The sequence below is a fragment of the Gopherus flavomarginatus genome, chromosome 1 (genome assembly GCF_025201925.1).
Source record: "Gopherus flavomarginatus isolate rGopFla2 chromosome 1, rGopFla2.mat.asm, whole genome shotgun sequence".
NCBI classification, from domain to species: domain Eukaryota; kingdom Metazoa; phylum Chordata; order Testudines; family Testudinidae; genus Gopherus; species Gopherus flavomarginatus.
Window position 1 is genome coordinate 70,973,417 of NC_066617.1, and position 12,055 is coordinate 70,985,471.

Below are 12,055 nucleotides of genomic sequence, written 5' to 3' on the forward strand. Positions count from 1 at the left end.
AAAAATAATTGTGCTTATGAAATGCATATTTCTCAGAAACTTGGAGAAACAACAGAGCAGTATGTTTTAGATCTAAAGACCCAGATAAATAAACAAGTAAATAAATTTATATGTCTTCATGGAAAAATTACATAGCTCGAAATGAATCATGAGAATAGTTCAAGTGCCATATAAAATTATATGACCTATTCTTTAAAGGACAATGAAAGAATTACAGCTGACATCTGCTTTGAAGAGATAAGTCTAAAGTTAAAGCATGGAATTGCATTTAGAGCAGGTTTATTATCAGAGTAGCTCTGAAGAAAAGTGTCATATTGTACCAGAGATTACACAGTCTTGAACTGTCTTGTATAGTAGATACCCATTAACAATTGATAAGTTTTAAAATAGTTTTATCTGAACTGTTTGGACCAGACATTCAAAAAGAAAAGAAATCACTGATGGGGAAATGTGATAAACTGAGAAGCATTTTGATATAGAAACCAAGGATAAATATGTACATAATGGCACCTCTCTAGGAGGTTAGTATGCAAACATTTTGCACATTATAAAGGGAGTCTATAGCTCCCATCCCACCTTCCCATCTTCTTTCCACCACTGTGGAGCACAGAGAAGGCACAAAGCTGGTGTACTGATACCTAACTGCAAAGATCCCCAGCTACTGGAAGGCCCCTTTAGGGGCTGTTGAAGTTAGGAAGAACTTAGAGTTAAAGCTGGGCAAATATTTTTGGACAAATAGTTTATTCATTGGCATAAGGACTTGAATCCAGATCTTCCATTCCCAAAGGAGTGCTCTACCACCCGACTACGAAGTCTTTCTGTCTTTCTTTTTGTTACAAAGTGGAACAGCATCAACAGGAGAACTTGAGAAAGACCTAGACTAGAATAGTCAATATCACAGTGGTTAGAACATGCTTCTGAGAAGGAAGAGAGCCAAGTTCATAATCCCTGCCCTAGAGCAGGGACCTAAGCCTGAATCTCCCATATCCCAGGTGAGTTCCTCAAACACTGGGCTATTAGGTTAAGAGAAATGGTGGCACCACTTCCTCCTCCAGCGATTCTGTGAATCTAGCCCTTTGCTTTTACTTAAAGGTTAAAATTGCCCAGAAGTGATATGAATCTATTTGTTTCAGGTTGAACACAAAGTTTTGTTCTATCCCAAACAATATTTTTGAACTGCCAGCAAACCAAAAACCATAAAATAAAATAAAAACAGTTATTCACCCCGCTCTATGAAGATCAAGCCAGAGGCTGCTCCAAGGTGTGTCGGAAATAGAACCAGTTTCCCCCTCTGTTATGTTTTCAGTTGTGCAGGGCACAAGATCAGTATAGTTGCAGATCTGACGCTATTGTGTATACAGTTGCAGTGAAGTTAGAAGACTTAAAAAGTTTAAGATCTAGATTTTAGGCAGGTCTCAGCCTATTTTTTCAGTATTGCAGGTCCAATTGGAGGCTGAAGTTGCTGAAGTAATTTATCAGAACCTCTGGGATTTTAATTTTCTTGTCAGAAAAGAACCACTTACCAGTTATTACAAGCAAGTCCCAGGAGGATTCCTGTTCTCCTTAAGACCAGTGGCATCTCTTTTGTTCACCATTTATCCAGGAGTAAAAACCACCAGGACTTTTTTTTTCCTTCTGGTCTCTCTGAAAAAACAAAAGTGAACTTTCATGTGACTTGATTGCTATACCTTGTTTGAGACTGATAAAAGGGGAATTGGGCAAAATTAATGTGGATTATGTTATAATGTGGATTATATTCTAATTATAATATAATCTTCATGTATTACATGAATTGTCGTAACGGTGATGTTTCATATCTATGTGCCAAGGTACCTAAGGTAAAAATGTGCAGTGTATGATTAAAAGTATGTGAGTGCCTTCCATTATTGAGAAGTTTTTAGTAATAGTTATCTGCAGAAGATGGTAACTCTGTTGTATATTCACCTTTCTTCTTTGCAGTTGCAGATTTGGAGTATCCTTGATCATTGTATATTTATTTGCTGTTGCAATTGCATTTAGATCTGTAATGACCTGATTCACAGGTGCAACCAGAATTGCCAGTAGCAGTTCTAAATGGGTGCAACTATTGGTACAAGAAATTCTGCCTACAGTTTTGTGCCCATATTTAATTGTGCATGCCAAATTGCTCCCACAATCCTGAAGACTCTTATTCAACATTTAGGTCCTTATATATGTGTACAAAAATAAATGCTTTCCCACAAATCACCTGGAATCCTTTTCCAGTTAAAGGAGTTGAAAATACAAATTACAAATAAGGAAAAACCTAATAGGTTAGCTTATGAAGTTATCAGTCACTCATTTGAGTGCAGTAAATGGGTGAGACTAGCATGCTAATGTAGGGCAAAAGCTTCTGACTCTTGCAGCTGAGTCTCTAGACTGAACGATAAACCTGAGATTGTGATGACCAGACCTGATTAAAGATCCCAGGGCTCTGTTTTGCAACAGAAGGTGTGAGTCACTCCCTCTCATTTATTTCTGCTTTGGTTAATAAAGTTGTATTTACCCAGTTCTGGGGTTTCAGTTGGATACAATCTTCTTCATTTCCTGTCCCTAGTATTGTGTAAGGTTACTGTATACAACTAAAGAGTTGCGCATCAGTATAGGTGAAATGATTCCTGTATATAGTCAATGTTGAATGCACTTTGAGGCCCATCAAGAAAGATAAAAGATAGATTAAAAATGGGTTTCAAATCCATATCTGAATTGCAAACTCCCCAAACTGTGTGGGAATTTGGATCCACAATTTTGGTTATAAAGATGGAGTAATTTGTAACATTTAGATCTGTGTTCAGATTTCAATGACCTACAATATTTCATGGATGTTGGATCTGGAATTTTGGATTGGGTCCATCTAAAAAAATGTGAGATATTATTAGATTATTACTAGTAGTAATAATAATACTTAAACTGGAAATCAGTCACTGCCATTTTAGCTAAGAACCAGTTAAGGTGCTATTTCAAATGCAGGCTCACTGGACTACAGTTTTAAGTCAATGGCAAAGTGAAAAGGATGAAATACAATATGAACTTTTTGCCCAATATGGTTAAAGCTGCATAATAGAATAGGCTTGGTATTTCAGAGATATTCCCGTCTATTTGATTACTGAATGTACATGTTCAAAATCTGAGAACTGTACTGGGATTTCCTGTCTGTTGTGACTCATTCATTCCTTTGAAAGCACAGCTATGCAAAAGATGCATGCTAGACTATGTGGCCGCAGGTATGTGGTAGGGAGGAACAAGGTGTTTGTTTCTGCTCACTACAATGTAGCATGGTTGGGGGAGGGGAGAAGCCACTAGAAAAATGGCCAGAAGAATAGTTCTCTGTAATTTGAGACACCACAGCAGTGATTTCCCTACACCCCCCCTAGTTTTGTGAGCTAGTTAGTGACTGTTTGGAAATCTGAATTTAAACTGAAACATTAATACACACTTTAAAAGCTTATACAGTGTATGATAAAATATGTGTAACTGAAAAAGTATAATAGATTTGAAAAGTATGAACATAGACTAACTTCCTTGTTTCCTTATACAGCTGTTGTTTTTTATGATGTCAGTGCATTCATTTCGGTGATGTTGGCCAACCTAATAATTTCAAATGATGATTTGTAAGCAAAGTCTAAATGAGCTCGCCCTGACAGCTAATGATGAGCTGGGGCTGCGGGGAAAGGCTTCAGGGCCAGATTATATTTACATTCACACCTAATCCACCTAGGCATCCAGCAAACAGAGCTGTGTTGTCCAAGTGATAGATTTTGGCTGGGGTTGGGGGATGAAATGTTGTTCTTATTGTATGAGTAAAGGGCAGTAGAACTGTACTTAGTCTGTGATTATTTGAAGGCATCAAGAGAGAGGGTGGGGACCTGTCCCTCTCCACTGTTTAAAGACAGAGCTGATTAGGCTCCATAGATAGTCTTTTGGTCTGTTAAGTGACCACTGCAGCTGAAATCACTGACAATCAGGTCTAAGTGCTTAGTCCTGTTGTGGGGACAGTGTTCCTGCGGGGACAGTGTTTTTGTGTAAGCGATAGCCCAGACTGCACTAGCAGTGAGGTTCCCCCATTGAGAGCTCAGCTGAAATCACTGAGAGCTGGTGGAACCTCAAGAGACCAATTCATAGAGGTCACAGTGGCAGATGGGAGCAGAAGGTGACTGCGCAGGGCCATTGGCAACATAGCGGTGGAGTGGACAGTGGCACAACAAACAGCCGTGGCCAGAGTGAACAATGAGCAGCTGGAGGAACAAGTAAGGTGCCTTCTTGTCCTCCACCTGGGAGATGAACTCACGTGAAAGCACCTCTGAACTCTGAGTCTCCACTGACCAAAGACAACACCAGTGAGCGGGGTGCGGTGGAGGGAAAAGTGAGGGGCACGTTAAATAAACATTTGTTTGTTGGACTATATTTTAGTCTCTTTGCTCCAGAATGCTAGATTAGTGACTGGGAATGGAAACTTATATAAATATGTTTCCTAGTAGGCCAAGATTTTTAAAATGCATTTTTTGCCAAGGTTGTTATCTCACATTGTTGCTATCTTGAGATGTCATTATGTTGGGGAGTTTCTGTACTAAACATTTTTATTATTATAATTATTTTTGACATAAGAATGGTCATACTGGGTCAGACCAATGGCCCATATAGCCCAGTATCCTGTCTTCTGACAGTGGTCAAGGCCGGGTGCTTCAGACGGAATGAATAGAACAAGTAATCATCAAGTGACCATCCCCTGTTGCCCATTCCCAGCTTCTGGCAAACAGGCTAGGGACACTCAGAGCACGGTGTTGCATCGCTCCCATCCTGGCTAATAGCCACTGATGGACCTATTCTCCAGGAATTTATCTAGTTCTTTTTTTAATCCTGTTATACTTTTGGTCTTCACATCATCCCCTGGCAAAGAGTTCCCTGGGTTGACTTTATATTGTGTGAAGAAGTACTTCCTTTTGTTTTTTTAAAACCTGCTGCCTATTAATTTAATTGGGTGACTGCTAGTTCTTGTGTTATGTGAAGGATTAAATAATATTTCCTTATTCACTTTCTTCGCACCAGTCAAGATTTTATACACCTCTATCATATCCCCCTTAGTCATCTCTTTTCTAAGCTGAAAATTCCCAGTCATTTTAATCTCTCCTCCTGTTTCATACCCCTGATCATTTTAGTTGCCCATCTCTGCACCTTTTCCAATTCCAATATATCTCTTTTGGGATGGAGTGATCAGATCTGCACACACTATTCAAAGTGTACACATACCATGGATTTATATAGAGGTAATATGATATTTTCTGTCTTATTATCTATCCCTTTCTTAATGATTCCCAACATTCTGTTTGCTTTTTTGACTGCCGCTGCACATTCAGCGGATGTTTTCATAGAACTATCCACAATGACTCCAAGATCTCTTTCTTGAGTGGCAACAGCTAATTCAGATGCCATCATTTTGTACGTATAGTTGAGATTGTTTTCCAATGTGCATTACTTTGCATTTATCAACATTGAATTTTGTTTGCCATTTTGTTGCCCAGTCACCCAGTTTTGTGAGATCCGTTTGTAGCTCTTCGCAGTCTGCCTGGGACTTAACTATCTTGAATAGTTTTGTATCATCTGCAAATTTTGCCACCTCACTGTTTACCCATTTTTCCAGATGAATATGTTGAACAGTACTGGTCTCAGTACTGACCCCTCAAGGATATCACTATTTATCTCTCTCCATTCTGAAAACTGATAATTTATTCCTACCCTTTGTTTCCGATCTTTTAACCAGTTACTGATCCATGAGAAGACTTCCCTCTTATCCCATGATGGCTTACTTTTCAAAAGTCAATTTAAATTAATTTTTTTTAATTTATATATTTTTTAGAAATCTGTTATGCTTTTTGGCGTAACTTGCATTTTTCTTATGTTAAATTTGCATCATCTTAACAAAACATTTACTTTATTCATATCTCTTTTATATATCTCATTGGTCCTGACACCCCCCTTGTAAATTTAAACACCCCCTCTAATTTCAATTCCTGGGGAAACCACTGCACCATAGTTCCTTCTTAGTCTTTATACACTGGAAAAATACATTGTGTAGAACACATATGGTGTTGCCAAATCTCACAAGTTTATCCTCAACTACTAGAATTGAGTGATTATGTGAGAATCTCAGCTTTCATTTTAAAATAAATTATGTTCTACCCCTTGAGATTGCAGCAGGAAGCTAGAAAACATGACATGAATGCTCTTTAAAGGCTCAAAAACCAGGAGGCAAATAAAAAGAACAAAAAAGACTGCCTTGTGTAATACAGTGTTAGCTGGTTGTAAATCGTAGAGTCCACCCTAAGACTGACTAGCTGATTGAATGTTAATACAAAAGCCTTGTCTATACTGAAGGCCTGATTATCCTTCATATGATTCTGGCAATGTAAAGGGTCTTCATGAGTGTAAATCTCATTATGTCCCACTTTAGGTCCATTTACACAGCAAAAATGGTTTAAAAGGGGCTATAACATAAATGAGAATCTGGGCCTGAGTGTTTCATACTATGTTAGTTAATTAACACTGCGCAGTTATCTGGTGTAGAGAAGCCCATAAGGAGATGTTCCAACTCAGTTTATGGCTCTGAGGCTCCACAAAAAGGGAGCAGCGGAACTCTCCCCTCAACATTCCTACTCTCTGCACATGCATAATGAATTATTTTGGTTATCAGTGTCTGGCTTGGACAAGAGTTAATGAAAGGAAGATGGAGTCATACTGAGGAGACTTGAAAAGAGTACAGTTAAAGGAGAAAGTGGATATTACTCATATCTTAGCATGCTACTGTACTTTGATAGGCACTCTTTCTTTTATTTGATCTTCCTAATGGTTGGAAACTAAAGAGAAGGGACTTGATAAGAAAGAAGAAGAGACAACCTGGCAGCTCTCCCACTTGGTCTCACTCCAAACTTTGATTAACAGTATGTGGAGTCAAGTATCTAATTCTTTAATTTCTTATACACCATTGCTAGGATCCTGGGTTTATAAGAACATAAGACTTGCCATAATGGGTCAGAACAATAGTCCATCTAGACGAGTATCCTATCTCAGGCAGTGGCCAGTACCATAGCTTCAGGGGGATTGAACAGAATAAGGCAATTTTGGACCGATCCATCCCTGTCTTCCCCTCCCAGGTTCTGGTAGTCAGAGGTTTATGATTGTCCCAAGCATGGGACTGCATCCCTGACCATCTTGGCTAATAGACATTGATGGACCTATTCTCTGTGAACTTAGCTAGGTCTTTTTTGAACCTAGTTATACTTTTTGGCCATCACAACCTCCCATGGCCTTGAGTTCCATGGGTTAGTTGTGCACTGTGTGCAAGAGTGTTTCCTCTAGTTTGTATTACACCTGCTCAGGGCCGCCCAGAGGGGGGGGCAAGAGGGGCAATTTGCCCCAGGCCCCGGGCTCCTCAGGGGCCCCCACGAGTTTTTCGGGGCCCTGGAGCAGGGTCCTTCACTTGCTCCAGGGGGCCCGTAAAACTCTTGCGGGGAAGGGCCCTGGAGCTTCTTCTGCTCCCGGTCTTTGCCGGCGGGGGGAGTCCTTCCGCTCCGGGGCGGAAGGACCCCCCACCAGTGAATTACCGCCGAAGTGGGACCTGCCGCTGAAGTGCAACCCAGTCTTCGGCGGTAATTCGGTAGTGGGGGGCCCTTCCGTTCCAGGACCCACTGCTGAAGTGCCCCGAAGACCCACGGTGGGGGCCCCCCGCCACCAAACAGGGCCAGCTCTAGACATTTCACTGTGCAGGGGGCGCCCTGCCGCTTGCCGGTCCCGCGGCTCCAGTAGACCTCCCGCAGGCACGCCTGCGGATGCTCCACCAGAGCCGTGGGACCAGCGGATCCTCTGCAGGCACACCTGCGGGAAGTCCACCGAAGCCGCCTGCCACCGACGGCCCCAGGCCCCCGGAATCCTCTGGGCGGCCCTGAACCTGCTGCCTATTAATTTCATCAGGTAATCCCTGTTTTTGTACTGTGGGAAAGGGTTAAGAACACTTCTTTATTTCCTTTTTCAACACCATTCATAATTTGATAAACCTTTATCATATCTCCCCTTAGTCGTCTCTTTTCTAAAATGAACAGCTGTAATCTTTTTAGTCTCTCTTCATATAGAAGCTGTTCCATACCCTTGATCATCTTTGTTGCTCTTCTCTGAACCTTTTTCAGCTCTACTATATTCTTTTTGAGATGAGGTGACCAGAACTGGACACGGTATTCAAGGTGTGAGCACACCGTGGATTTAGATAGTGGCATTATGATATTTTGTCTCTCTTTCAAGAGAAATTGGAATTGCTCATTTATGAGCATAAATTTGACCTAGTTGGTATTACTCAAAACTGGTGGGAAGATTTGCATATTTGGAATGTTAAAGTAATGGTTATAATCTATTTAGGAAGAACCAAATAGGCAAAACAGGAGTGGCACTACATATTTTAAAGTCACTGACAACTCAGAAGAAAATGATCTTTAATGCTTTTGGAACAATGTAATAACAGATAAAGCCCCAAATGAGGTACTAGTTGTTGTCTGCTACAGACCACCAAATCTCACTGTGAAACAGGATACCAGCTCTGTAAGCACCTGTCTATAATGTGGAGGGGGAAAAGCTGCATTATTATCAGGGACTTCAATCTGAGTGACATATGCTGGAGGCCTCAAAAGCCTCAGAATTTCTAAATAGTATAGATGACAATGCATTGCATCCAACATGGGAGAATTCTATATCAGACCTTACCTTGACAGAAAAAGAGGAACTGATCACACCACTAAAAATTAGTGGTTGCTTTGCTGAAAGTGATCATGACTTGATCACATGTGTTGTGTGCAAACAGAATAAAATACAAACCTGTAATATTATACTTGGAAGTTTAAAAGCACCAGTTTCACAAACTTGGAAAGAGCTATGAGCCAAGTCAATTGAGAGAAAGAATTTAAACAGAAAAAAATGTGAATGAAAATTGGAAACTATTTAAGAATATTTTCTCAGATTCCCCAAAACCACCATCACTCAATCAAGAAAGAAGGCTATACTGGTTAAAAACCAACCTCACTTAGGCCATGTCTACATCTAAAATTTTGCAGCGCTGGTTGTTACAGCTGTATTAGTACAGCTGTATAGGGCCAGCGCTGCAGAGTGGCCACACTTACAGCAACCAGCGCTGCAAGTGGTGTTAGATGTGGCCACACTGCAGCGCTGTTGGGCGGCTTCAAGGGGTTTCGGGGAACGCGAGAGCAAACCGGGAAAGGAGACCAGCTTCGCCGCGGTTTGCTCTCGCGTTCCGCGAACCACCCTGCAAACCGCAGGGAAGGAGACCTGCTTGTTCGGGGAACGCGAGAGCAAACCGCGGCGAAGCTGGTCTCCTTCCCCGGTTTGCTCTCGCGTTCCCCGAACCGCCGAGCAAGCAGGTCTCCTTCCCTGCGGTTTGCAGGGTGGTTCGCGGAACGCGAGAGCAAACCGCGGCGAAGCTGGTCTCCTTCCCCGGTTTGCTCTCGCGTTCCCGGAACCACCCTGCAAACCGCAGGGAAGGAGACCTGCTTGCTCGGGGTTCGGGGAACGCGAGAGCAAGCCGGGGAAGGAGACCAGCTTGATTACCAGAGGCTTCCTCAGGTATGCTGGGATACCTGCTTATTCCACGGAGGTCAAGAAAAGCGCTGGTAAGTGTCTATACTTGATTACCAGCGCTGGATCACCAGCGCTGGATCCTCTACACCCGAGACAAAACGGGAGTACGGCCAGCGCTGCAAACAGGGAGTTGCAGCGCTGGTGGTGCCCTGCAGATGTGTACACCTCCTAAGTTGCAGCGCTGTAACTCCCTCACCAGCGCTGCAACTTTCTGATGTAGACAAGCCAGAAGGGAAGTAAAATCATCTATAAAAATAAAAAAATACATAACCAATAGAAAAAGCGGCAGTTATATAAATGAATGACTATCAGCTAGGAGCTTGCAATTGTAGACAACGTTAAAGGACACAGATAAAGACAAGGAGCTATCTATAGCTAGCAGAGTTAATAAGAATAAGAAGAGGTGTTTTTAAGCATATTATGAACAGGAATTCTAACAATAGTATCAGCCCATTACTAGACAGAAATGGGAATGGTCGAATTTTCAATATGGCAGAAATGTTCAATAAATATTTCTAGTCTGGATTTGGGAAAAAGCCTGGTGAATTCCTATCAGATGATGCTGATGAAATACTTTCCATTCAAACAGTGACTCAGGAGGATGTTGAATGCAGCTATTGAAGTTGGACATTTTTGAATCAGCAGGTCCAGATAACTTGCATCCAAGAATTTTTAAAGAATTTATGGAGGAGCTCCCTGGATGGTCAATGTTGATTTTCAATAGCTCTTGGATCACTGGAAAAATTCCAGAAGACTGGAAGAAAGTTAATATTGTGCCAATACTTAGAAAGCTGATGATCTGGGTAATTATAAGCTTGTCAGCCTGACATGGGCCCCAGGCAAAATAATGGAATGGCTGATATGAGACTTTTGTAATAAAAAATTAAATGAAGGTACTATAATGCCAATCAGTGTGGGTTTATGGAAAATAGATCTATCTTTTTTTATGAGATTATAAGTTTGGATGATAACAGTAATAGTGTTGATGCAATATTTTTTGACTCTGTAAGGCAGGTCTGCACAACATGCAGCCCAGGGGCGGCATGCAGCCCACATGGGCTCACTGTGCAGCCCGCGGGGGGTGAGTAGGCAAGCAGTGGGCGGGCAGTGGCGGGGGGTGAGGAGGCGAGCCAGGGGGTAGAGGGCTCAGGAGGCGAGCTAGGAGTCAGTGGTTGACCTGTTCTACTGATCTGGTCTGGCTCCCATCCCCTCTCCAAGGGTTGCAGTTGTCTGGAGGTGCTGCCTTCCACGCCTTCCTCAGTCATACCTCATTCATTCAACAGGGCAATTGATTAAAAAGTTGGAGGAAGAGCTTATTCTACTTCTAGCAAAAAGACATTTTTCTTTTACCTTAATTATACTGCCTTAGGGGCCTGCTATAGTATATTATCAAGGTTCAATACCACTGTTTCGGTGGGGCAGCACTGGGGAAGGAGGCTTTGTTTCTATGGGGTGGGCAGTTCTGGGGGAGTGAGTATTTCAGAGGGGCTGGGCGGCACTGTGGGAGGGTGTTGTGTTTCGGGGGGCTTGGGAGCACTGGGGTGGGGTTCGGCAGGGCCGGGGGAGTTGACCCTCAGCTGTTTTCTTTGGTGTAATGTGGCCCACACCGCTTTACAAGTTGTGCAGGACTGAGTAAGGCATTTGACTTGGTACTACACAACATTCTAAGAAACTAGAACAACAGAAAATTAACATGGCACACATTAAATAGATTAAAAACTGGCTAACCTCATTGAGCAGGTGTGTTTCTAATAGGATTCAACGGGTATTAGTTCTTAGCCCTATGCTACTTCACTTTTTTTATCAAATGACTTGCAAGAAAACATTAAATCATTACTGATCAAGTTTGCAGATGACACAAAGATTTGGGTGCAGTAAATAATGAAGACCAGTCACTGATACAGAGCAACCTGGATCGATTCATACGCTGAGCACAATCAAACACTGTATTTCAATGTGGCTGAAAGTAAAGTCCAGAAACACAGAATATAGGCTGAACTTGCAGGGTAGGGGATTCTTGAGGGTCATGGTGAATAATCACGTGAGTTCCTAATGCATCATTGTAGCCAAAAGGGCTAACACCATCCTGGGACATATAAACAGGCTAATGTAGAGTTGGACTAGAGAAGTTATATTACTTCTGTATTTGGCATTGAGGTTGTAATAACCTTAGTCCCAGATTTGGACCTTAGCGTCCAAAATATGGGGGTTAGCATGAAAACCTCCAAGCTTAGTTACCAGCTTGGACCTGGTACCTGCTGCCACCACCCAAAAAATTAGAGTGTTTTGGGGCACTCTGGTCCCTCTGAAAAACCTTCCCTGGGGACCCCAAGACCCAAATCCCTTGAGTCTCACAACAAAGGGAAATAATCCTTTTTCCCTTCCCCCCTCCAGGTGCTCCTGG